Source organism: Danio rerio, chromosome 5 (genome assembly GCF_052040795.2).
Source record: "Danio rerio strain M-AB ecotype USA chromosome 5, GRCz13ab, whole genome shotgun sequence".
NCBI lineage: Eukaryota > Metazoa > Chordata > Actinopteri > Cypriniformes > Danionidae > Danio > Danio rerio.
In genome coordinates this window covers 10,952,219-10,976,340 of record NC_141025.1, presented here as the reverse complement: position 1 = coordinate 10,976,340, position 24,122 = coordinate 10,952,219, and the positions used below count along the sequence as shown (strand labels likewise).

At 36.4% G+C, this 24,122-nt stretch overlaps 1 long non-coding RNA gene across 3 annotated transcripts in view; it reads right to left on the bottom strand.

The window, feature by feature from the left end:
• LOC141385756 (uncharacterized) overlaps nucleotides 1-13,643 on the bottom strand; it is a 121,934-nt gene extending 108,291 nt beyond the window's left edge. For all 3 annotated transcript variants that reach the window (XR_015490873.1, XR_015490874.1, XR_015490875.1), the window contains exon 1: nucleotides 13,371-13,643. This is a non-coding gene — a long non-coding RNA (uncharacterized LOC141385756). The remainder of the gene's footprint in view (nucleotides 1-13,370) is intronic.
• Nucleotides 13,644-24,122: the final 10,479 nt, after the last annotated feature.

Genomic DNA, 24,122 nt, shown 5'->3' with positions numbered 1-24,122 from the left:
TGAACGTGAAATAGTACATCTGGTTTTATATAGGTTTGTAATTAAACAAGATATTAGTGAGTGTTCTCAGGATTTTAACTATTCCTTTAGCTATTAAAAGCCAAATGATTTCAACCTTCATCTAGTCCATCCACTGTTTTAAAGACAGACGAGGTTCACCTTGATAAATATTTAACATGGCAATCTCACGCTGATGGAATCATTCAATTTGTCATTGTGAGCAGGGCTTTGTGAGAGACAATGAAATGCTTTCCTCAGTTTATTATAGTAACACATCCTGTGCAAAACTGAGCTATAACCAAATAGCACTTCATTTTATAGTATATCTTTTAATATTGGCATAAGCACTGTCTGTGCAAGTAAAGTCTTTAGCTTTGATTATGAAATATATTTGTCAATGCATTTTAATATGCTTCTGCAATGTCACAGCATTGATTTCCACCCAGAGATGTATTAATATTTCAATAAAAAACTTAGACATAATTAAAAGATCTTGTATTGAGGATGGAAGATTCAAACCACTGCACAAAGTCTTTCCCAGCACATCACAAAGATTCTCAATAGGGTTAAGTTCTGGATTTTGCAGTGGCCAATCCATGCATACAAATTATGTCTCAAGCACCCTGAACCAATCTTTCACAACTGAACCTGATGTATCCTGGCATAGTCATCTTGAAATATACTTGTACCATCGCGGGAAAAAAAATCCATTGATGGAAAAATCTGGTCATTCAGAATATTCAGCTGACCTCATTCTTTGGGCACACAATATTGTTGAGCCTACACCTGTCCAACTGCAGGATCCCCATCCTTGCACGTTAGGAGCTAAGACTGCTTTTGAAAGGGCTTCTGCCAAAATGCAGAATCAGAACTTTTCTAAATCCTGAATCAATATCAGAGTTACTTTTGCACGCTGGAGGGAAATGTTGTTAAGCAGTTCAAAACAATCTTAAGGGAGACACCACGGCTGAAGAATTACTTTAACAGAGGTCTGTTTCAAAACTATTTTAGTCACGCAAAGCTTATGTCGATTGTGTTCTTTTTTATGAATGGCTTTATATGCACGGAAGTGTTTTTCAGCCACTGAAAACGTCTGGCAAGAAATCAACTATTTTCAAGTTCAAGCATTTATTTAGTTGTTTACAGTTTTTCTCGATTGCTTTGATGCAGCCTTCAGCTAAAAACTCCACATTTTCAAAACAGTTAACACACAGGCCTAAACAGCGGCACTCATGATCAAAATGACACATTTAGCTTGCAAAAGGCACATACCCTGTCAAAACATTTAAAATATGCAACAAAAGCTAGTTTTACCTTTAAACAACACAACTTTCAAACAAGTATATGAGGTCTTTCAATTAATCATTACACAATGGACAACAAAATAGAAAATATAGAACTCAGTGTGAATCAGTGCACCATTGCTTGCCATTGTAACCTATTGCCAATGCCATTTGTTGTCTTTCCATTTGGACTGTCAAATTTGCCTTTTTGCAAAGAATTGGATCCAGAATAAGAAATGCTTTGACTAAATATATATTGAATTCATGAAGTTTTTCAAACTGTGGCTGAAAACTTAAATACTGTAAAAACAAAACAAAAAAAAAACAGACAAAAGTAATAAAATACTGTAACTATTAGAGAAAACATGTAAATCTATATACAGTCAAATCTATTGATAGTACATAGCCACTATTGACCTCCTCTATCCATGCTGGCATAGAACAACGCAGACCTTCCACCGTTTCTATAAGGTTTGCAGACTGATTGCTAATTGAAGATTCGTGTAAAGGAGTGTCAAACCGGTGCTTCAGTGAATTCATACTGATTTTGGTAGTTTCTAATGGTTAGGAATAGATGGTTCCTGTTTGTTTACCATAACTAAAACAATGGAGTTTGGACTGCTTGAAAATGGTGGGGAAAATGTGTCAACACAATGAGAAAGGGTTTACACATTTGCAAGACCTGTCTTCTGCTCTGCTGGGATAGTGATAATGAAAATGAAATGGAACCTACTTTCTTTAACCAGGTCAAAGCAAACGAGAAAAACTGTAAGTGTATCAGCGAGCACAATTGAAAGTAAAGTCACTAGTTGTCTTGCCGTCAGTGTGATGTAAAACAATGATATTTCTATTTTAAGCACTCCTATTTTTATCTGATTTCTGTTTATTTGAATAACAAAACAGAAGTAAATAGTGCTTATCCGCTTAACCAGCTTTACCGAGATGAAGTCTGATTTATATTCGCACATTCGTTCATTTTTGAACAGTGACAACCTGTTATGTGCTCCCATTCTAACGTTGCATTCAATATAAGTTCTAAAATAGTGTGTAGGTATGACTTAATTGAATGAACAATGTTGTAGTTTATAGGTAATCGATGATTATATGGTTTCACTATTTAGAATTTGCAAACAATACTTTTCTGAAATAATATTATTTAGGAGAAAGTCTGAATATAAAACCAACTTTGGTAACACTTTATTTTGATGGTCCCCCTTTAGATAGTCTGTTGACCATAAGTTACTTTTCAAGTTCTTATCTGTTTACTCTCATCTGGGTAGTATCTGTAGATTGTCTTTTAAATGTTTCTAGGCAATCTTTACAATGTCTACAACATGTAAACATTTATTAAACTTTTTACCAAAATGCCACTTTTGTGGAAATATAATTCCTGCACCCGCTGGCCTGTCAACAACTGGACAAAGTGTGTGTTTCCATTAGGGTAAGGTTGATAGATTACCATTGTCCATTGCCGATGGCGGACAGACGTCATGATGCTTAGAGGATCCTCTGCCCCACCCCCATTGCAGAAGCAACCCATTCACGGAAAATACATACTCGGGCCCCGTTTACACTAATACATCTCGGGCCCGCTGACTCCGATCACATAACCCCAGAGAGCAGTGCATGTCAGACAGTTTATCAAGGATGTACTGCTGGATTTCAACTCACTATGGTTGTTAAATGTGATATTTAATTAATCTTGTCTGTATCTAATGACTCTTCTGTCTTTTGAATCTATCAGGTAACGTGTCTCAGTGTCAGTACACTGCTTCAATCTTTCGCTTTCATGCTTGTAATGAAATTTTAGTGAAAACGTCAGATACTGTTGGTAGGTTCCTTTGTTTGTCGACACCCTTATAATGACACAAATAACTTAATTGCCTATTCATACCAGACTCCCGTGGAAAAAAAGTGATTGACAGGTGATTTGGTTGTAGGCCAAACAAAGACCATACTGGTCAGGTAGTTGAAACGGTAGGCTTCAAATAATTTGTTTATTATAAATTCATTAATTATTCACGCTTACAACGATGATGCCATTGTACATCGTCGTGTTTTACATTAGACATCGTACGATGCCAAATTGGTTGATATCACCCGACCATAGTCTCCATGGAGTTTTCTAACTGGTGAATGATCTAGTGTTTTATAAGGTTGTCTATCCTCATTATATCGTTGTCTATTCACTTTTATGACTTAAGAAGGCATGGCTTCGGACAGCAAGGGGCATAATTTTTCAAACTTATGCTAACGTTAGCATTCTGGTAGATTACCTAATGCACCTTTATGGCTCGTTTCCACTGACTAGTACAGTATGGTACGGTTTGGGTCAGTACGGGTCATCTTTATCAGGCTTGCGTTTCCATTACCAAAAGTACCCTTTTGGTGGGCGTAGTGTACAACAGAGACTTTCAGTCGCATCATTCTCGCTCGAGGAAATGTCTACAATAAAGCTGTACTGGTCACTCACACATCATATGAAAAGCACCTCTCACAAAACAAACGCTTTACACACATAAATACTTGTGTATAAATGTTTATTTACGTAAATATAACTTTTCTATAAACAGGATTTGATTATAACTGCAGATTAATGACAGTGCGAAACAGCCTGCTGTAACGTCTGTAATTATATTAAATAACTAAATAAATGAACATATATGAACACATACAGACCCTTACAGTCTCCGATATGTTACCAACTACAGAAAAACCACACAACATACATTTCGTCCTTAATTAGGTTCAAAACAACACAAAATATAGCCTACAGTCAGTGAAAACCTCTCATCTGTCTCTGTAATCTTACAGCAGCACATGTAGCCTCTGTTAGAGAGTCATTCCATCATTCCCAGTTCATATTAGTCCAAAAGGTGATGATAAAAATTAAAACAAGGCAGTTTGTTCACGTTTGCTCGTGCTTCAGACTGGCTCGTAAAAAACTACGAGGCACAGGGTAGATTCTGCTCTACTCCATGGCTTTGTGGCTGTTCATCAAGACGACGACAAGGTTTTTTTGAGCCCGTATCGACCATGCCTCGCTATTATATGTATATATTTACGCTGTAATCTTTCGCTGTGTATTACAAACAAACTCTTTTGTTTTCATTCTGGCTTGTTGCGCAAGCGAATGACCTATCTCTGTAAACCAATAGCGCTCAGCTGTGCGTCTAGTTCCGCCTTTTGGTACCCATTCTCGTGTTTGGTACTCTTTCGAAAGGATGCCGAAAAAGTGGTACGGCACAGTTCGGTTCGGTACCACTCAGTACCACTCAGTGGAAACGGGCCATTAATTTGTTCGCGTAGTGAGAAAATGCAGCATGTTTTGTTTTTTAATGTGTTTGCATTGGGGATTGAGGATTTGCAACACATATGCTGTCAAACCGATGAGGATCTTGTCTTGTTTGCTGGCATTTTTTTGTAATTGCATGTGTTTTCATAAGCTCTCTCACCCACTGTACAAATGCAAGCATGTAGCACTAGCCCCTAGTAAACTGAAATTCAGATTTCCAGTCACGTTCACAGTTGAAATCAGAGCGAAACCAGCTGCATCTTCAGCAGCACCTCCATTTCCAGTCTTGCTCAGAAGTGCAGAAAACGCGCTTGGCCGAGAAGCCGCAGTCGTCCTCTAATGAGGCCCTTGACAACTTCAAGCCTCCAGTTAACCAAGTAAAATGATTCCACCTCGATCAGACTGCCATGTTGTCAGCGTCTGTGCCGTACAGCTGCTTCTGCGAGCGCTTTGCAAATCCCTGGCTCACATTGAGAAGTGCAGGGAGATATGAAGAGGAAAAGGACTTGTTCTAATTATTGCGGCAGATGCCTGCAGGTAGAGCTCAAATCCAGCACAACTGCACCACACTGGCAGATACTGATGAAAAGTGCAGTTCAGAATTATGCTGACAAGAAAAAAAATGGTAGGATGGGTGTTTTTTTTGTTCAATTCCCCTCTTGTTTGCAATGCTTGATAAAAGACAAGCAGGGGACATTTTCCACAACATTACACACTCTTTTAGGCTTAGAGCAACACAAACATACTGTTGTTCATATACAATTAAAGTCCTTTCTGAATTATTAGCACCCCTGTTAATTTTTTCTCCAATTTCTATTTAACGGAAAGAAGATTTTTTTCAACGTTTTTAAACAAAATAGTTTTAATAACTCATTTCTAATAACTGATTTATTTTATCTTTGCCATGATGACTTTGAGATACTAGTATTCAGCTTAAAGTGCAATTTAAAGGCTTAACTAGGTTAATTAGGCAAGTTAGGGAAATTAGACAAGTCATTGTAAAATGATGGTTTGTTCTGTAGACAATCGAAATTATTGCTTAATGGGACTAATAATATTGACCTTAAAATGGTCTTTAAAAAGTTAAATACTACTTTTATTCTAGCTGAAATTAAACAAATAAGACTTTCTCCAGAAGAAAAAAAATATTATAGGAAATACTGAGACTAAGGCCTTGCCCTGTTAAACATCATTTGGAAATACAAATAAATAAATAAATAAATAAAGAATAAAAATCACAGAATAATTTTGACTTTAACTTCATATCTTGAAGACAAAATTATATATTGAAGACGAAACTATTAGCCTTCCACTGAAACTTGTATTATTTTTCAAATATTATGTGATCATTAACAGGGTAAGAACATTTTTCACAGTATTTTCTACAGTAACTTCTTCTGCACAGTAAAACGTTTCACTTGGTTAAACTTACAAACTCAAGTTCACCAGCTGCCTTGAAAATGCGAGTCAACTCAACTTACAGAGATTCTTTGTTTCAACTTATGATGTTGAGTTTTACAATATATTTAACTAAAACTCAACATCTTGCTTTGATACAAAGAATCTCTCTAAGCTGAGTTAACTCACATTTTCAAGGCAGCTGGTGAACTTGAGTTTGTAAGTTTAACCAATGTAAAACTTTTTACAGTGTGAAAGAAGTCATATTTCTTTTAGTTTTACTGTAGCAATTTAAAAACTGCTAAAGTCAATAATACGTTGAATAACCTAACTTTTACCTAATTAAGCCTTTACATTTAAATTTGATTTATTTAACTTCCAAAAATAGCCAGTAATATGATGTGCTGTTATTATGGCAAAGCTTACTCTGGTATCCAGACCATGTCTGTACTGTATATTATAATATTCAAACTAAATATATATCATTAACATGTTTAGACAACATATTTATGATATAAAAAACATTTAATTTAAAATAAGATGCAAAAATGACTCAGTATATTCATTCATTCATTCATTCATTCACTTTCTTTTCAGCTTAGTTCCTTTTTTATTAATCCAGGGTTGCCACAGTGGAATGAACCACCAACTTATCCAGCATATGTTTCATGCAGCAGATGCCCTTCCAGCTGCAACCAACGCAATCTCATGGCAATTCATAACTTTTTGGTTTAGTGGCTAATTCATACAATCTAATTTGTACAATTTAGTATGATTTGCTCATCACCTAATGACGGTTAGGGTTAGGGGTGGGGTTGGGTGCCACGCCTCCTTGTTAAAATCGCACATTTTCGTACGACTGCACTCGTACAAATTTGTACAAATTAGCCACTAAACTGACAAAACGTAAAATACTTATTTTATATTTTCGTTCAACATATTCAGTGGGGTGTCGTACTTTTGTTAGATTAGATCCAGTTTTTTATCAACTAATGTGCAACCAATAAACCCGATTTGATCAAATGAATCACTGAATTGCATCCAACAGAAAGAATCCATACAGTATGTGGACAGTGGTAATCCACATTTGTCAATTTATCATTTATCAATATCGAATTTCCACAAAACTAAGCAGCATGACTATTTTCAACATTGTATCATGCACAGTAAATCAGCATATTTGAATGATATCTGAATTATTATAATAATTAAATTAAAGGATCATTATTTCACAATATTGTTGTACTTTTGCTTAAATGGATGCAGGCTTGCTAAGCAGAAGAGGCTTCTTTCAAAAATAATAATAATAATAATAATAATAATAATAATAATAAACAGAAAATAAAATATGTCCCAACTTTAAGTATACAGTGTTGATGGTCTCAAAATAAACATTTTAAATATCAAAAATCATGAATAAACATTCACTATCCTCAAAGAAAGTACCATTTAAGTTACTAAATGACTGCCTGCTAAAGAACCAATGATTTTATTTATACAATCTTACATATTTTTTAACTAAACTGGACACTCAAAGTGAAAATAGTGTCATGTTCAGAATTAGGCAGACAAACAAGAATAAAAATGGTACGGATAGATGTTTTTTTTTTTCAACCTCCCAAATGTTTGCAAAGCTCTGTAAAAGAGAAACCAGGGACATTTTCCACAACATTACCCTCTTTTGGGCTTGGAGCGACACAGACATGCTGTCGCTCCATATTGTGTTCAACTGGTCCTTTCACAGCACAAAATGTTCCGCCTCAGACATGCCACTTTTTCAATCCAATGAGTTGTCGGATTTCTTTTGCCGCAATTTCACAAAGTTTCCAGCATAAACTAGTGAGTTATAAATCACTGGAGGCCAACGTTGATTCCCACAAAAATATCAGTGAGCTTTACCAACGGGAGGAAAAGACTGTTGTGTAAAATTGTAGTGACAGGCTCTGAATATTGATGTGAAATCTCTCACAGAAGTTAATTTATTCACTATACTGGTCATAATATTTGGTAAAGTTTCACTGTTCACCATCTGTTCACAGTGTTGCATCTATTTGATCAAAACTACAAAAAAAAAAATTAATAAAGTGAACTATTATTTTAGTGGTGTAACAGATCACAAATCTCACATTTCGGATCACATTATGATTTTTTAGTCACTGATCAGGCTATTTATTCAGTGGCATAAATTTGAGGTCTGGTTGTCGCCACCTTTTGGTTAAATAATTGAACTGCTACCTAGAGCTGTGCAATAAATCGAATCGAATCGCAATTTGAACATCTTGTCACGACATCCTTTTCCGTTTATGACTCCCCATTACACCCTACGTTAAGGAAATCATGCCGAAATCGTGTGATCTGACCGGGGCTTTATAACTAGACAATTGAGTGAGCACACATTCGTTCTACACAATCAGAATTGTGCAACCGAACCAACAAACAGGAAAGTGCTGACAAGTGTGACAACAGCGTCTGCTGCTTCAAAAGCATTAATAGACAAATCAATATAAAAAAAAAACTGCATTTGTAATATAGGAATATCTTGGTTTCAAAAATAGGTCATTTTTAAGACCCGTCACAGGATTGTTGCCACGGTTTACAGATTATTAAACTGAAGCTTGAATTAAAATAAAATCAGCTTGAAGCTTGAATAAAATTGTAAATTAAATTGCAATATCTGTCATTAAAAATAAATTAATAAAAAATAAAAAAATGTATTTAAAAAAATATAGCAATTAAGTATTTTGTAACTTCATAACTAACTCAACAGTTTAAAGACTGAATCTCTTGATTTTTGCATTTTTCAAACAGAGATTTGAATGCAGCGATAGGAAAGATTAATAAACATAAGTACCATCATTTATAAGTTTTGTTGCGTGGGTTTTGAGATCCCGATCTTTTAATGATTAATCATGCAGCTTACACTGAATGCAATTCAGCCTAACAAATAATAACAGAAAATACCATTAATAACCTAAGCACACCACATCCTAAATAACCTACGACAACTTCTTCTGTCATCATTATATTTTACAGGAAAGCCTAAATGCTTTCATACATGTGATTTGAATGACGTGTGAGGCGATCTCTCTGCGATTGTTACAAATTTAGAATTAATCTACCAATAGAAGAAAATGTTAATCCGCGGGTCATGCATGTCCCGAACTATGATCCGTTACACCCCTAATATCAACTTAGAATAACTGTTTAAACTGTTCATTTATTTCAGTGGTATTTTCAGCATCATCACTCCAAAGTGCCATTTCACATTTTGTTAATATGTTGATTTTCTGCTGTATTATGATCACGTATGATTTGTTTGAGGGACTATAACAACTTTTAAGTATTTGTCCCACTCATTTAGGGCTTTTTTATTTTGCAATATATATTTTGTGATAGGATTACAATCTTACCAGATGACTTAATATCTCTATTTAGTAAGAATTTATAATCTTAGATCGATTGGGATGATTCTGTAGTCTATAAAACACAATAAACAATATAGAACTACAATCAAGAAAAGATTGAATTAAGTGTTTTATCGTTTTCCAAGTCTAACAGTATCCAAGTAAAGTAATTGAATGATGAAAATAAAATTAAATAAAATTAATCATTTATAAAGGGACAAATGGTACCATTTTCATATGTCGGAATGCTTTTAAAATCATTATACAACCACAGGCGTCAAAACCATAAGCAAATTATAAAGTATAATAGAAACTCAACTTGCATATCCTGCTATGAGACTATTGCGGGTGATCACATTGCGATATCAATGCTAAAACAATATATGAAATCCCTAATTATGAACATTGACTTGAAGTCTTAGAAAACCTTACAAGAGACCAAAGGTATAAAGATACTGTACTTAAAGGTATAGTTCACACAAATCTGAAAATTCTTTTATTATTTACACACCCTTCACTTGTTAAAAATCAGTTTGACTTTCTTCTGTTGAGCACAAATAAGATAGTCTGAAATATTTCAAAAACCTGTGACTTCCCCCGTATTTGTATTTCTACATTGGATTTCAATGGCTACTGGATTTAAGCTTTCTTCAAAACATCAGAAGAAGGAAACTTATAAAAAGTTTAAGAAATAGTAAATGGTGAGTAAATTTCATGTTTGGTTGAACTATCCCTTTATTCTCTTAAATGACCGAACCAAAAAGCCATGAATCATTGCAAATAAGCCAGCAAAATTAAAACCAACCGAGACGTTTACAGTTGCTGGTTGTATCTAGAGATAATTTACTTCACGTTTGATGCAAAATGCACATTTTTACTAATATTAAACTATTTTGAGAGCATAGAGAGACTCAATTACATCATTTATTTATTACATTTCAGAGTAGGCAGAGCTAAAGATGTTTTTTGATTCTCTGATTGGTGAAATTTTCCGAACAGAGAAATGGGAATTTGACTATACATCACACAAAGGTTTACGCACAAAAATGTAATAAAAGGTATATCTGGATTCTGTGTTGATTTTAAATATTTAAGTCAGATAAAGTTTGAGTAAGTCTGAGCTTCTGCTTTAAATTGCATGAGAGCAACGTTTTTAGATCACACCCTAAAAATGACAGAAAATTCCTTTACAAGCCATGAAAATCACACAAAGCAATGAATGTCGATGGGATTTCCGAAAGGTTTAAAAGCAGACATGTGACACCTTTTAAAGTGCTTATATTCACTCTTTTATTCAATATTCGAGCTGCAAACTTTCTAAATGGCTAAACCAGTGGCTATGCTTTCCAGACATAAATCCTGCAAGTGGATTTCACTCTGTGTAAACAGACCTTTTCTGGTGTCCTTGTGCAGATTATGGGAAAATTATTGGGTTGACTGGCTTACAAGGTCATGACAGAAATAAATACACTTCAGAGAAAGTGTAGTTGCCTAGTCATGCTAGTATCGTGTTAACAGACATTGTGGAGTAATGGTTATATACATTAAGTTGACTTCTACGTTTATCCCAGTGTGGTGTCCAGCCTTTAGACTTACACTAAAAATATATATAATGTTTTAGCTTTCTAAAAACTAAAGGGCAAGTTTGAATTATTCTTTGGTCTAATTGGATTGTACTTTGACCTCAAATGTTTAACCTTTGTGTTTTGCTCAAATTGACTACCCTTTCGTTATGTTCATGGCTGTTTTTGCCATTATACTTCCAGTGTTTCCTCTAGGATTTTTTCCAGCTGTGGCGGCAGGCCTTTTACACAAATCTACCAACTACATATGGCGTTATTTCAATAACAAATGAGAAATGTCATGAGTGCGGTATTACAAGTCGAGATCGCATTTATGCAATACGAGCATGCGTATCTCTTTGCTTGCGCGCCGATTTCATCTGCTCATTATTATTATTATTATTATTATTATTATTATTATTATTATTATTATTATTATTATTTCCTTTATTTAGCCAGGAGATCACATTGAGACAGTACTGTCTCTTCTTCCAGTGAGACCTGGTCAAGATGGCAGGCAACACAAAGTTTCATATAAAAATCACAAAAACACAAAGTTACAAAATCACCGTTCATAAAAACATCAGATCATAAAAAACAATAACAGGTGTCCTTTAAGATGTTATATAAAAGATGTTTAAAAGTACTCAGAGTTGGAAGTGTGTCAAGATTGAGCCTATTTTGCAGGTCATTCCAAGCCCTGGGAGAGTAAACGGAAAAAGCACGTTTGCCAAGTTCCGACAGTACCCTTGGGACTGTTAGACGAATACATGAACCAGATCTAGTGTGTTGGTTGTTGGTGTGAAATGTTAATAAATTAGAAAGATAGGATAGTAATTTACCTGAAAGAGCCTTTAAAATAAATAAAGTACAGATGTAATTTTATCCTTTGATATAAAGACCAGTCTAAGGAATCATACAAAATACAGTGATGCGTCCGTGAGTCAACACTTTTGACAAAACTTGTCATGCGCAAAACTTCTTGCGTGCCCCATCAAATATACGATGCTCAAATGCAGATTTTCCTGCACACTTGTAACCCCGCTGGTCCTACGCCACCCAACCCGCTCCGAGCTGGTATCGAACCGATGACCTTCCGCATGGGAGTTGGTTGCTCTACCAAGGAGGCTAAAGATCATGGCCTGGGGTGGGTAAACTCTGTCCTGGAGGGCCGGTGTCCTGCACAGTTTAGCTGCAACACTAATCAAACACACCTGAACATGCTAATCAGTGTCTTCAAGATCACTAGAAATATACAAGCAGGTGTGTGTGATTACATTTGGAGTTAAACTGTGCAGGACACCTCATTCACAATATTTATGAATGTCTCCAATAGACCCACAGAGTGGCATTAATGCGTCCTGAAGTAAAGTGAAACGGCTATAAACTCCAGCAAGATCAAGTCACTCGATGCAGAACCATAGACTTTTTATCTATTAATAAATCAAAATTATGGAAACCGTGTTCATCAAAACATAAAGCCATGTCGTGTTCGCTGGCCTCACGCATCACGCACCTGTCAGTCAGTCAGTCAGAGCGTAACCTCAAAGGGTTGAACAAATAACACACAGCACTACTATGCTTACAGAAAAGTTTGCGCTGTTATAATTCACTTACCTTTTAATAAAGTTTGGTGCTATTATTACTCGCTATTAAAGGCATCAACAACAATGACTGAATGCCTTGAATGAGAAGCTGAATTAGCCGTGGAGGAATGCATTTTGGTGTGGCGCCCCGCCATGGAAGAATGAATGTAGAAGAAACCATGACTTCCATTAAAACCACATTTTTGATGATCAACAGTAAAAATGACAAGTTTTACCTCTTCCTGGCAGCAAACAAGAATGCATGATTACATCATTCATGGCATGGCTTTGCAATCAAAAAATCTCATTATAATGGAAGTCAATGGGGCAAAAACAGCTAGTAACATAACGAAAGGGTAGTAAATTTGCCCAGAGGGTTCTGCTAAGTTTGTTGAAAAATCCAGTTTTGCCAAAACTTGTCAAAATGACATTTGTCACCGGGAAACACGGGAAATTATGTTCAAATAAAGTCTCAAAATCTTCCAAGATGGATGAAAACATCGCTAAGAGCGCATAAAGAAGTTAAATCATGCAAAAAAGACCATATGAATTTAACAAACCTTTAAGATTGCATCTTTAAGCCCGTTTAAAAAGTACAAAAAGTAGACAATCAAGTCTATGAGGCCATTCACTGTACCCTACATTAATCCTGAGTGCACTGAAGTTGCCGATTTGTTTGTTCTTAGCTGTTCTTAATAAATCTCTAAGTATTAGTTTTTCAACTTCTTGGTCAGACCCTGTGATTAACACTTAGCGAGCTATTTATTTCGTTGTAAAATAATGTCTGTCATGTATACAAACGTTAATTTACCAATTAAATAATACTTTAGTTAGAAACTTACACTGTTGGGATTCTGCTGTGGATGTCCGCCATCTTGTGGTCAGAAGCGGAAATGCATTCGGCGGGAAAATGGTATGGCTGTTGCTCCCTCAATTTGTGCATTATTTAAAGATATAGAGCATACAGTGCGTGCCACCATTTGTTTCCGAAATTCAGAGAGAACTGGAGGGCGGGTCGGACTTGGTTATTTTGAGTAATGAAGTTGAGAACAGGTGGGTGTTTGTGCTGTTAGTAACTGTGCCATGGAGAGAGGGCGGGCGGCGGCGGAGATTGGATAGTACCAAAGTTGACGACCGGGGTAGATGTTGAAGACTGTACCAAAAAGTTGAGGACCTGGGGGGAGGGGGTGTAATTACTTGAGTTTTCCGGGAGAATTCACAAAACGGGAAGATGGCGGGAGATGTGTGAAACATTTTTTTATTATTATTTTTTTTATTAGATCTTATGAGAACATACAGAAAAAATAACAAATGACCGAACAAAGAAATATCTTATTCATCTAGGAAGTCCAAATAGCAGCATCCACACAAAAAACAGAAAAAAATAAAACAAATAAATATATATAAAAATAATAAAATTGAAATAAATAAAAAACAAAATACAATGCACTATAATACAAAGGGGTTAATCATCAAAAAATGCCTTTAACAGACTATACAGTTTAAGGCAGGCGTGTCCAAACTACGGCCCGCGGGCCATCTGCGGCCCGCAATCAGTTTTGTGGCGGCCCGCGAGGCTTTTTATAAATATCAACAGAATCTGGCCCGCTATACAAAAATGAACGTAATTCAATAAATAACCACCAGGTGTCGCTATTACATGCATTCAATTAAGCAGCAGTTCTTGTTATGATCTATCTATCTATCTATCTATCTATCTATCTATCTATCTATCTATACACAGTTGAAGTCTGAATTATTAGCCCCTCTTTGATTTATTTCTTCTTTTTTAAATATTTCCCAAATGATGTTTAACAGAGCAAGGACATTTTTACCGTATGTCTGATAACATTTTTTCTTTTGGAGAAAGACTTTTGTTTTATTTCGGCTTGAATAAAAAGCGGTTTAAATTTTTTTATGAACCATTTTAAGGTCAAAATTATTAGCCCCTTAAGTCTTCAGAACAAACCATTGTTATAAAATAACTTGCCTAAATACCTTAACTTAACTAGTTAACTTGATTAACCTAGTTAAGCCTTTAAATGTCACTTTAAGCTGTATTGAAGTGTCTTAAAAATATCTAGTCAAATATTATTTACTGTCATCATGGCAAAGATAAAATAAATCAGTTATTAGAAATAAGTTACTAAAACTAATATGTTTAGAAATGTGTGGAAAAAAATCTTCTCTCCGTTAAACAGAAATTGGGGAAAAAATAAACGGGGGCTAATAATTTAGGGGGGCTAACAATTCTGACTTCAACTGTATTCATATATATATATATATATATATATATATATATATATATATATATATATATATATATATATATATATATACACATACACGTGTCTGTGTGAAGTATGTAAAATTTGGCCCGCGACAACGTTTGTTTTTTTGCATCTGGCCCTTGGCCCAAAATGTTTGGACACCCCTGGTTTAAGGGAGATGTGTGAAACATTGGAGACTTCCGGGAAAAAACGCAAGTATGGGATGCAGTTTAGGACCCCAACATTGAAAATGTGTTTTTTTTTCTCTCTAACCGAACTGTTTACTAACTATTTTTGTATTTTGTAAAAACGTTTTACAAGTAGCCTTAAGATAATTTTAACTTAATTTAATATTTCATTATTTTATTAGCAAGTAAAAGAATTATATGGCTATCAGTAGACTTTTTTTTTTGAAGAGTCGTGAGTTTTTTTATTAAATTATTTATTTTAGGGATATATAAATGCTAACTTTTACCGGGTTTAAAAAATTGTTGTTTTAACAGTCAGAGTTTTTGTCTCTGTGTAAACTGAAGTAATTATGGTAAACAAAATCAAGACGCTGGTAAAAGGGAAGCACTAAATGCATTGAACCTGTAAAATGTGTGTTTTTTCTAAAAGATCATTAAAAACCCATACATGAACTCAGACCTGAACATCATTTCTGGTGTGTTTTAACAATACGAATAAATCAATAGCTAACCATGACATTGGATGACATCAAGTAGCATACAATAGTAAAACAGAGAAACAATGATACTTTAAAAACTAGAAAATAAATGAATACATAAAGTAATAATATAAAAAGCAAATGACTTATCAATTAATTATAAAATTATATAATATTTACAAAGTAAACCAGAAAATCCAGACTTTTAATCCATCATGTGCATCATCAGCCTGCAACAGACCCTTGCAATTGTGCAGTAGTAGATGGAGTGTATATTTCTGATAAAAAAATGTCACAGCAGATATGTCAGATGATTGTTACATTATTCTGTATACCTCTCCAAGATGTACATTTTTCTGGATCATATTTTCTGATAGTATTCGGTAGAAGTGAGTATGGTTAAACGCTCAGCATATCCATCGAAATAAGAAAGATACAGTTTTAGATTTTGCATAATGTTTATCCTACAAAGTCCCAAATTATTATTTTTTTAAATATCACATTTGTGTACTTTCCGCAATATACAGGAAGAAAATTTCTTTCACTTATTCTATAACTCACTTAGTGTTTCATTTTTTATTTTATATTATTTTACATTATATATTATTTATTTAAATATGATGAAAATGTGTCTATAAAAGATATATTTTGGTACTTTTCTAGTAGTCATGCATGCTCTCAATCTTATTGTTAACCTTTTTGTTTTAATGACAAAAATAAGTTCCTAAAAACAATATCTAAATGTAATATTTTCCTTGTTAGAATTGTGTCAATAAGATGAAAACTAAGTTTCTTAAAGCCTATGATATTCTTTAAAGCTTATGATGCTATTTACCACATGTTTTAGAGTCATCATTTAAACAAGTAAATATAAAGCTTACTTTTTTACTTAATGATTGAAGTTTTGTAAAGATTTCTTTGCAAACTTTTGTTACTGTATTTTCTCTTCAGTACAGTGATGTTATTTTTCTTGCCTTCATTCATTCATTCATTCATTTCCTTTTTGGCTTAGTCCCTTTATTAATTCGGGGTCACCTCAGCGGAATGAACCATTAACTAATCCAGCATATGTTTTACGCAGCGGATGCCCTTTCAGCGGCAACCCATCACTAAGAAACATCCATACACACTCACACACTACGGACAATTTAGCCTACCCAATTCACCTATACAGTACATGTCTTTGGACTGTGGGGGAAACTGGAGCACCCGGAGGAAACCCACGCCAACACAGGGAGAACATGCAAACTCCTCTCAGAAACGCCAACTGACCCAGCCGCGGCTTGAACCAGCAACCTTCTTGCTGTGAGGCAACAACACTACCTACTGTTCCACTGCGTCGCCTTTTCTTGCATTCATTAAAAAAAAAGTTCAGTTGTTAAAAAAAAAAAAAAAGAGTATAAAAAAGGAGGTATATTCGTGGGATTGACATGGCGCTGGAAAGACTAATGGGAGTAAACAACACTGAGGTAAACCGGACCATCTGCTGGAGAAAATTACATTCCCAGAAAGCCTCTTCCTCCAGATTCAGCTCACATACTCGACCAATTCACAGCCGAGAGCTGAGTCCGCAAAATCAGCCATCCCCCTTCATTTGTTTGGCGCGGATGGCTTTTCATATGGCCAACTCAAAACTAATAATGCCACTTTAACAGGAGTGCTCGGCCCTAGAAATCAATTCCTCTTGATCTACTCACCGAAAACAACAGAGCGATGGCTTTTGTGCTGAGAGTGGTTTCTCAGAGACCCCTAGATCTACTTAATCCTATATCAAGTCTACATAACAGGCAAATTTGTCTAAATTATATACACAAACAAAACTTTGCTGGAAAAGTAAGTGCATTCCTTCATTGTTAGTTAATACCTTTTAGCAGTTTATATTTTATACTCAGACCTGCAGCTTCTCCACGATGGACGTCCAGCATTCTCCAGCCTCCACTGCTTTGACTGCAGCTCTGCACAAGACGTTTGGCCAGAGGAGAAATGGTCGTGCCCAACCAAGCCTGGTTTCTCTTGAGGTTTTTTCCTGCAATTTTGTCAATTGGTGAAGTTTGTTCCTCGCCGCTGTCGCCACTGCAAGGGTTTAATTTTGGTCTGAGAGGTAGGGGGGACCAAATCTGAGTGATGGTGACACTGTAGTTGTGGAATGTTGTTGACATTTGTAGAAATGTGCAGCAATGTTGAGTAATTGCGTGCAGAAAAGCCTAAATTTTAATTTTATTTGACATTTTATCAAAACATATACAGTGTATTTTTCAAATGAAAACAAATGAAAATATAATTTTTATGGAATAACGTGAAGAATTTATATAATTGTTTTTAAGAGTAAAAGAAAAAATTTTGATATTACTTGAGAAAGTGTAAAAAAGCTAAATTTCAAAAAAGAAGAAGAAACAAATTTTTTCACTTTTCATTTTTTAAAACTGATGGCAGATTTTCTCTGTCTGTCTGTTCGCTGTTGTTGTCTGTCTCTCACTGTTGGTGCTTGTCTGTGCTGTTAATGCTGTTGTACTGTTTGTTCTGTGACAGAAAGCTTACTCACGGGGAGAACATGCAAACTCCACACAGAGATGACAATTGACCCAGCCGAGGCTCCAACCAGCAACCTTCTTGCTGTGAGGCGAATGTGCTGTTAATATGTTCGTATTGTTAAAACAATACGAACATAATGATGTTCAGGTCTGAGTTCATGTATGGCTTTTTAATGATCTTTTAGAATAAGGTCAACAAACATTTTACAGGTTCAATGCATTTAGTGCTTCCCTTTTACCAGCGTCTTGATTTTGTTTCCCACAATTATTCCAAATTATTTATAAGCTTGCATCTCTTTCATAATTTCCCTTTTTTTTTTTTTTGAGGTTACACAGAGACAAAAACTCTGACAGTTAAAACTGTTTTCTGTATTTTGTGTTTATCTGCATATGTGGCATTGATATTTCCTCCAACAGCTTTTGATGTTGAAAAGATTGAAAAGAAACTTTTTTTGAAGTTTGAAGTGTCATGTTGCCTGAGTTGACGAACAGGAACGGCGTCATACCGCCAGTGGCGTAGCGCAAAATGCGGAGGCCCCCCTGCATGGATCACTGACGGGGCCCCCTTATGGAGGGGGGGCGGGATTGGTTGAGAGACAACACGGGGAAGCAATTACAAATTGAGGAGCGGAGAAGGGAGGCGGGGTGGAGCGACAACGCGGGGAAGCAATCGCAAATTGAGGAGAGGGGAAGGGAGGTGGGGAAGCCTTCATAAACTGAGGAGCGATCACAAACCGAAAGCGGCGAGAGCGTCAAAGTAGCCAGAAGTCATTCATTTTCAATGAGAACCGGCGGCGAGAAACAGCGCGGCGCGTCTTCTCCGGTTTGAGCGTCGAGGATTGTTGAAATCAAGTCAACTTTATGGTATGAGCTATGACGCGGTTCGGCGGCAAGCAATCAGAATGAAGTAGTCGACCCCTTGAGAGGTGTTCAGAGAACACAGACCTGTGAACTTTGGTTCTGACCACAGTTGTTCCCAAGAGTTTGATTATTGCGGTAGCTGGATTTACAATTATTGAAAATCGTGACGACGCGGGGCCCCCTAATCACGCATACCGCCTTGTAGTGTTTGGTTTAAAGATGAAGTGCAGCGATACGTACCTCTGGCTACATAATTTGCGATCTCCAAAAATGTATATAGGGCAGGGGTGGTCAACCCTATTCCTGGAGAGCCACTTTCCTGCAGATTTCAGTTGCTTCCAATATCAAACACACCTGAACCATTTAATTAGGACCTGAACACCACGTGATAATTACAGGCAGGTGTGTTTGATATGGGTAGCAACCATAGATATATACACTAGATGTCACCTGGCCTATTGTTGTCTATTGGACGGAATGCGTCAATAGCGCCGCCATCTTGCTACAGGGTAGCGCTCCTTTGAAATGAATGCGGGACCAAGGTACAGTGGAGGACTGTGGCCATCCAAAGCCAGAGATATACACATATACACATATATCTATGATCGGGAGTTTTCCTGGATGTTAGTGTAATTTTTTTTCTAATTACGAATATTATACTTTTACATCACTTTTCTACATTGATGGATCAGTGACCGCACGGGCATTCCTGACAAAAAGCTTGTGTTTGTGTGTACAGAAATGTACTATTCACTCTCCCTGTTAAATTTAATATAATCTGTGTCCTGAAACACACCTCCTCTTCTGCTTTCACTTCTTATACTGACGGAGGGAGCAATTCGTTTGTGAATGAATCCCCAGGAACGACTCTTTCACTAACGTTAGCCGACAATAATACAAGTTTCAGGCAGCGCAGCATCTCGTTGTCATATTTATTTTGCATTGTTTGCTGATTTTATTCAACAAAACTAGCATAAGCCGAGTGTTTAGTGCGAGTTGGAGCTGCTTTGCCGTATGGTGAATGCAGTAAGTGACTGTCATCATCAATAACGTTACCTGATTAGCACAAAAGTTCAGAACATTCAAAAACAGAAAAAAAAACGTAATATTACCTATGAAATGTTCTGCCTTTGTGCTTTGTTTTCTTTGTTTGCTCGTTACTACACCCGTAGACAGCGCTAAAGTCCCGCATCTTCACATAATAACACTGTCTTGTCTAGTGCGGTTAAATGACATTTGTCCTGGGAGCACTGTACCAATGTGGCGGCGCTATTGACGCATGCTGAGGGTCCCTATGCGATATCTAGTGTATATATCTATGGGTAGCAACTGAAATCTGCAGGAAGTCGGCTCTCCAGGAACAGGGTTGGCCACCCCTGATATAGGGCTACGTTTTCAGGATGAGCATGTGTTGCAAATTACACTAAAAGTCACTTTGTTATACTTGAATTTACCACATTATCAGTGGGCCAAGTTAAGATCACAATCTCAAAATGCAATTCATAACAGTACATAAATGAAAAACATCTGTGAATCCCAAAATTCAAGCTGTTATTTAACAGATATTTCTTAAAGCAATAATTTCGACAGTCATAATTTAAACATTTGCAGTCACAATTTTCAATATACATGTCAATTTTGACTTGCTTTATCAAAATTGCAACATTTTGTTTTATAGATATAACATTTAAAGTCATAATTTTGATTTAATATTTCATTATTTTGACTTTTTGTAGCATAATTGTATTGAATTAAATCACAATATTTATGGCAGAAATTGGCTTTTTTATTCCTTTCAAGCACTCAAGTACATCTAATCACAGCATGTTAGCAAATAAATCTGACAGTGCGCCAGCAGTTTAAAAACATCAAGTATTTACATTTTTTCCTCTACTTCTTCTGAAATCGTGTCTGTGTCTCAACAAGTCATGCACCGTGTAAATCCTCTGAACACAGTACACAAAGTAAATGTTGAGAGCATTTATATTTGGTTTTACCTCAAATCCAGCATCACGTCGATGGTGCAGAATTCGCAAGACGGGTCGCTGTTTTGCAAAAGAGATGTAGTCTTGAGTCACCTTGCCCCTTTGGCTTAAAGAAAGTGTCCCGCTGTGCTGCTCAGAAATCATCAGCTTTAAAGTCACACCAGGACAGCGTATCCTCTGTGCAAACTCAAATACAACATCAATGCAACTCAAACCATGACCTTATCACTTTCCTAAAGGTTTGATGTTTATAAAAGTGTGCAAAAACTTCAAATCGTGCCTGAAAATGGAGATTTAAGTAGTTTGTTGATGGCTGCGTCACAAATAGGCAAAGTGAGAGATGGGGGATTTTTGTAAGGCAGTCCTCAACCACCAGGCCATGGACTGGTACCAGTCTGTGGCTCAATTAGTACCGGGCCGTACAGTGCTTACAGTGTAAATTGTGAGGTCCCGGAACAGATCGGGCTAATGGATCTGGCAGATGTGTCGTGGACGAAAGTGAAGAGGGTTGGGGAGTCGCGGAAGAAAGTGAAGAGTGGGGCGGGGGTGCATGTGAGGAAGGGGATCGGTAAAATTAGGTGCCGGATTAGATTTCAGAGGTTGTTCTGGCACAAATTAAGCCCTGGGGTTGCACAAGAAAACATGAATTATTTGCATTTTATTATATTATATTTTATTATATAAGTAACAACAATCTTTTATTTTGAAAAATGACTATTTTCCCACTTACATCTTGGTCACTTAAGTGGCAAAATTAAACCCACAAGCAGCAAAATAAGTAATAAACAGATGTCTTTGGAACGTTTCTTTGCGAAGAGGAAAAGGCCCAGTGAAGGATCCATGAACTTCCAAAGATCCACAACCCATTTGTCAACAAATTAGGTGAATCCATCATGTCTCTGCAAGAAGATCCATTTCTGGGGACAGCAAATGACATTCGCATATTGTGTCCTTTCTAGAGTTTGCGCAAGTTTGTTTTTTCCAATGGAGGTGTGTGCGCAAGTTGTGTGTGAATTTCGTGAGTGCACCTTGAGTCACGTGACAAGAATTGACCAATTCGCCTCCATATTTTGTAAGGATACACATTTCGGTAAACTTATTATCTCAGACAAACACAAAACACCCAACCACACATGATCACATTTCTCTAAATAAAACAATTATGTAAATATTCATTAATTTTCTTTTCAGCTTACTTCCTTTATTAATCAGGGGTCGCCACAGCGGACCGCCAACTAATCCAGCATTTGTTTTATGCAGTGGATGCCCTTCCAGCTGCAACTCATCACTGGGAAACATCCATACACTCTCATTCACACAAATACACTGTGGACAATTGAGCTCACCCAATTCACCTATAGCGCATGTCTTTGGAGTTGTAGGGGAAACCGGAGCACCCAGAGAAAAACGAAAAACCCACTCCAACACCACGCAGAAACGCCAATTACCCCAGCCAAGGCTCGAACCAGCAACCTCCTTGCTGTGAGGCAAACATGCTACCCAATGTGCCACCGTGCAGCCTGATGTAAAAATATATATATATATATATATATATATATATATATATATATATATATATATATATATATATATATATATATATATATATATATATATATATATATATATTTTATTTTTTTTTTTTAATGGCTTATGATGACTGAAAAAAGAAATTTGGAACAGAGGCATGTTGAATCCCACCCAGACTCACTGAAAGTACAAGCCTCAACATTGCTCCGGGTACATTACTCTGAATGTTTCAAATGACAAATCCACTAGAGGCAGCTGTTGACTGACTGACTGACCACCCACCCCCTTCCCTAAACCCAACTGATAGTGTTTTAAAAAGCACAGATTAACCAGTGCCCACCCCCTTCCCTAAACCCAACTGATAGTGTTTTAAAAAGCACAGATTAACCAGTGGCCACACACTTCCCTAAACCCAACCGACAGTGTTTTGAAAAGTGGCCCAGAAAAAGAAAAGCCCTCACAGCCGCCTGATTTTTACCACATTTTCATGTTGAATCCAACCCAGGCTCATTGGAAGTACGTGCCTCAGCCTACATTTTTGCAAAGTGTAAAATGCATTGCTCCGGGTAGATTTCAGATGACAAATCCATTAGAGGGTGCTGTCTACATTTTTGCAAATCTAAAAATACGTTATAGGTTACGTTTGTTGTGAATTTTAGAAATATTTCTTCATTGTACCATTTCATTGCATTAAGTTGTCATTAAGTTGTGGAAAGCGCCAAATACGTCTCTCGAGCTACATTCTTTTGCAGTTTTTGTTTTTGCGAATCCACCTAAGGCTGCTGTGGACGCTTTTTGAGATCTCAAATTTCTCTCGCGAGTGCCATTCGCACCTGCTGTTCTCGTGTAAATCCACCAGAGGCAGCTGTCGACTGACTGACTGGCCGATCAACTGATCCTTCACCCAACCCCTTCTCTAAACCCAACCGATTGTGTTCTTTAAACTATTGTTTTAGTTAACCAGTGCCCACCCACTTCCCTTAACCCAACTGACAGTGTTTAGAAAAGCAGCCCAGAAAAATAAAAGCCCTCACAGCAGCCTGCTGTTTACCACGTTTTAATGTTGAATCCAACCCAGGCATTTTGGAAAATATGCAAATACATTTTTCAAATCTGAAATACGTTACTTAGGGTACTATTGTTGTACATTTCACAAATATGTCCTTCCTCTACCCTTTCATTGCAAATCATCAACACCATCAAGTTGTTTTGAGGTATTCATTTGTTTTATGTGGTATTTATTTGATGTTTTTGTAGTTTCACTTAAATGTAGGCTTAAGCACATATGTCAAATAAACCTGAGATTTATTTCATTCAGCATAATATAAAGATCAATCACATTAACTTTCCATTTAAATACTACATGCTTAATTATTGGGGAATTGAGGGTACTGAATGTGAAAGTTTTACAAGCAAACCTTTTGGCCAATCTTGCATGATTCAAGACCTCAGCTGCTCAACAGTCCACAGCTGTCATTGTCTGATTCTTCTTTTTTAATGATGGGTCATACATTTTCAATAGCAGACCGATTTGGACTGCAAACCAGTCAAGCACATTCACTCCATGCCTACAAAACCACAGCATGATGGTTTTTATGCAACGCCATCTGAGTTTTAAAGTTTGAACACATTCAACTGAGGTTTCCGCCTTGCCCAATACTGACTGAAATTTCTCTGGATCTCCTGAATATTTCACGACATTATAACACAGTGGTTGATGAAAAACTCTTTGCAATTTTGCAATGAGAAA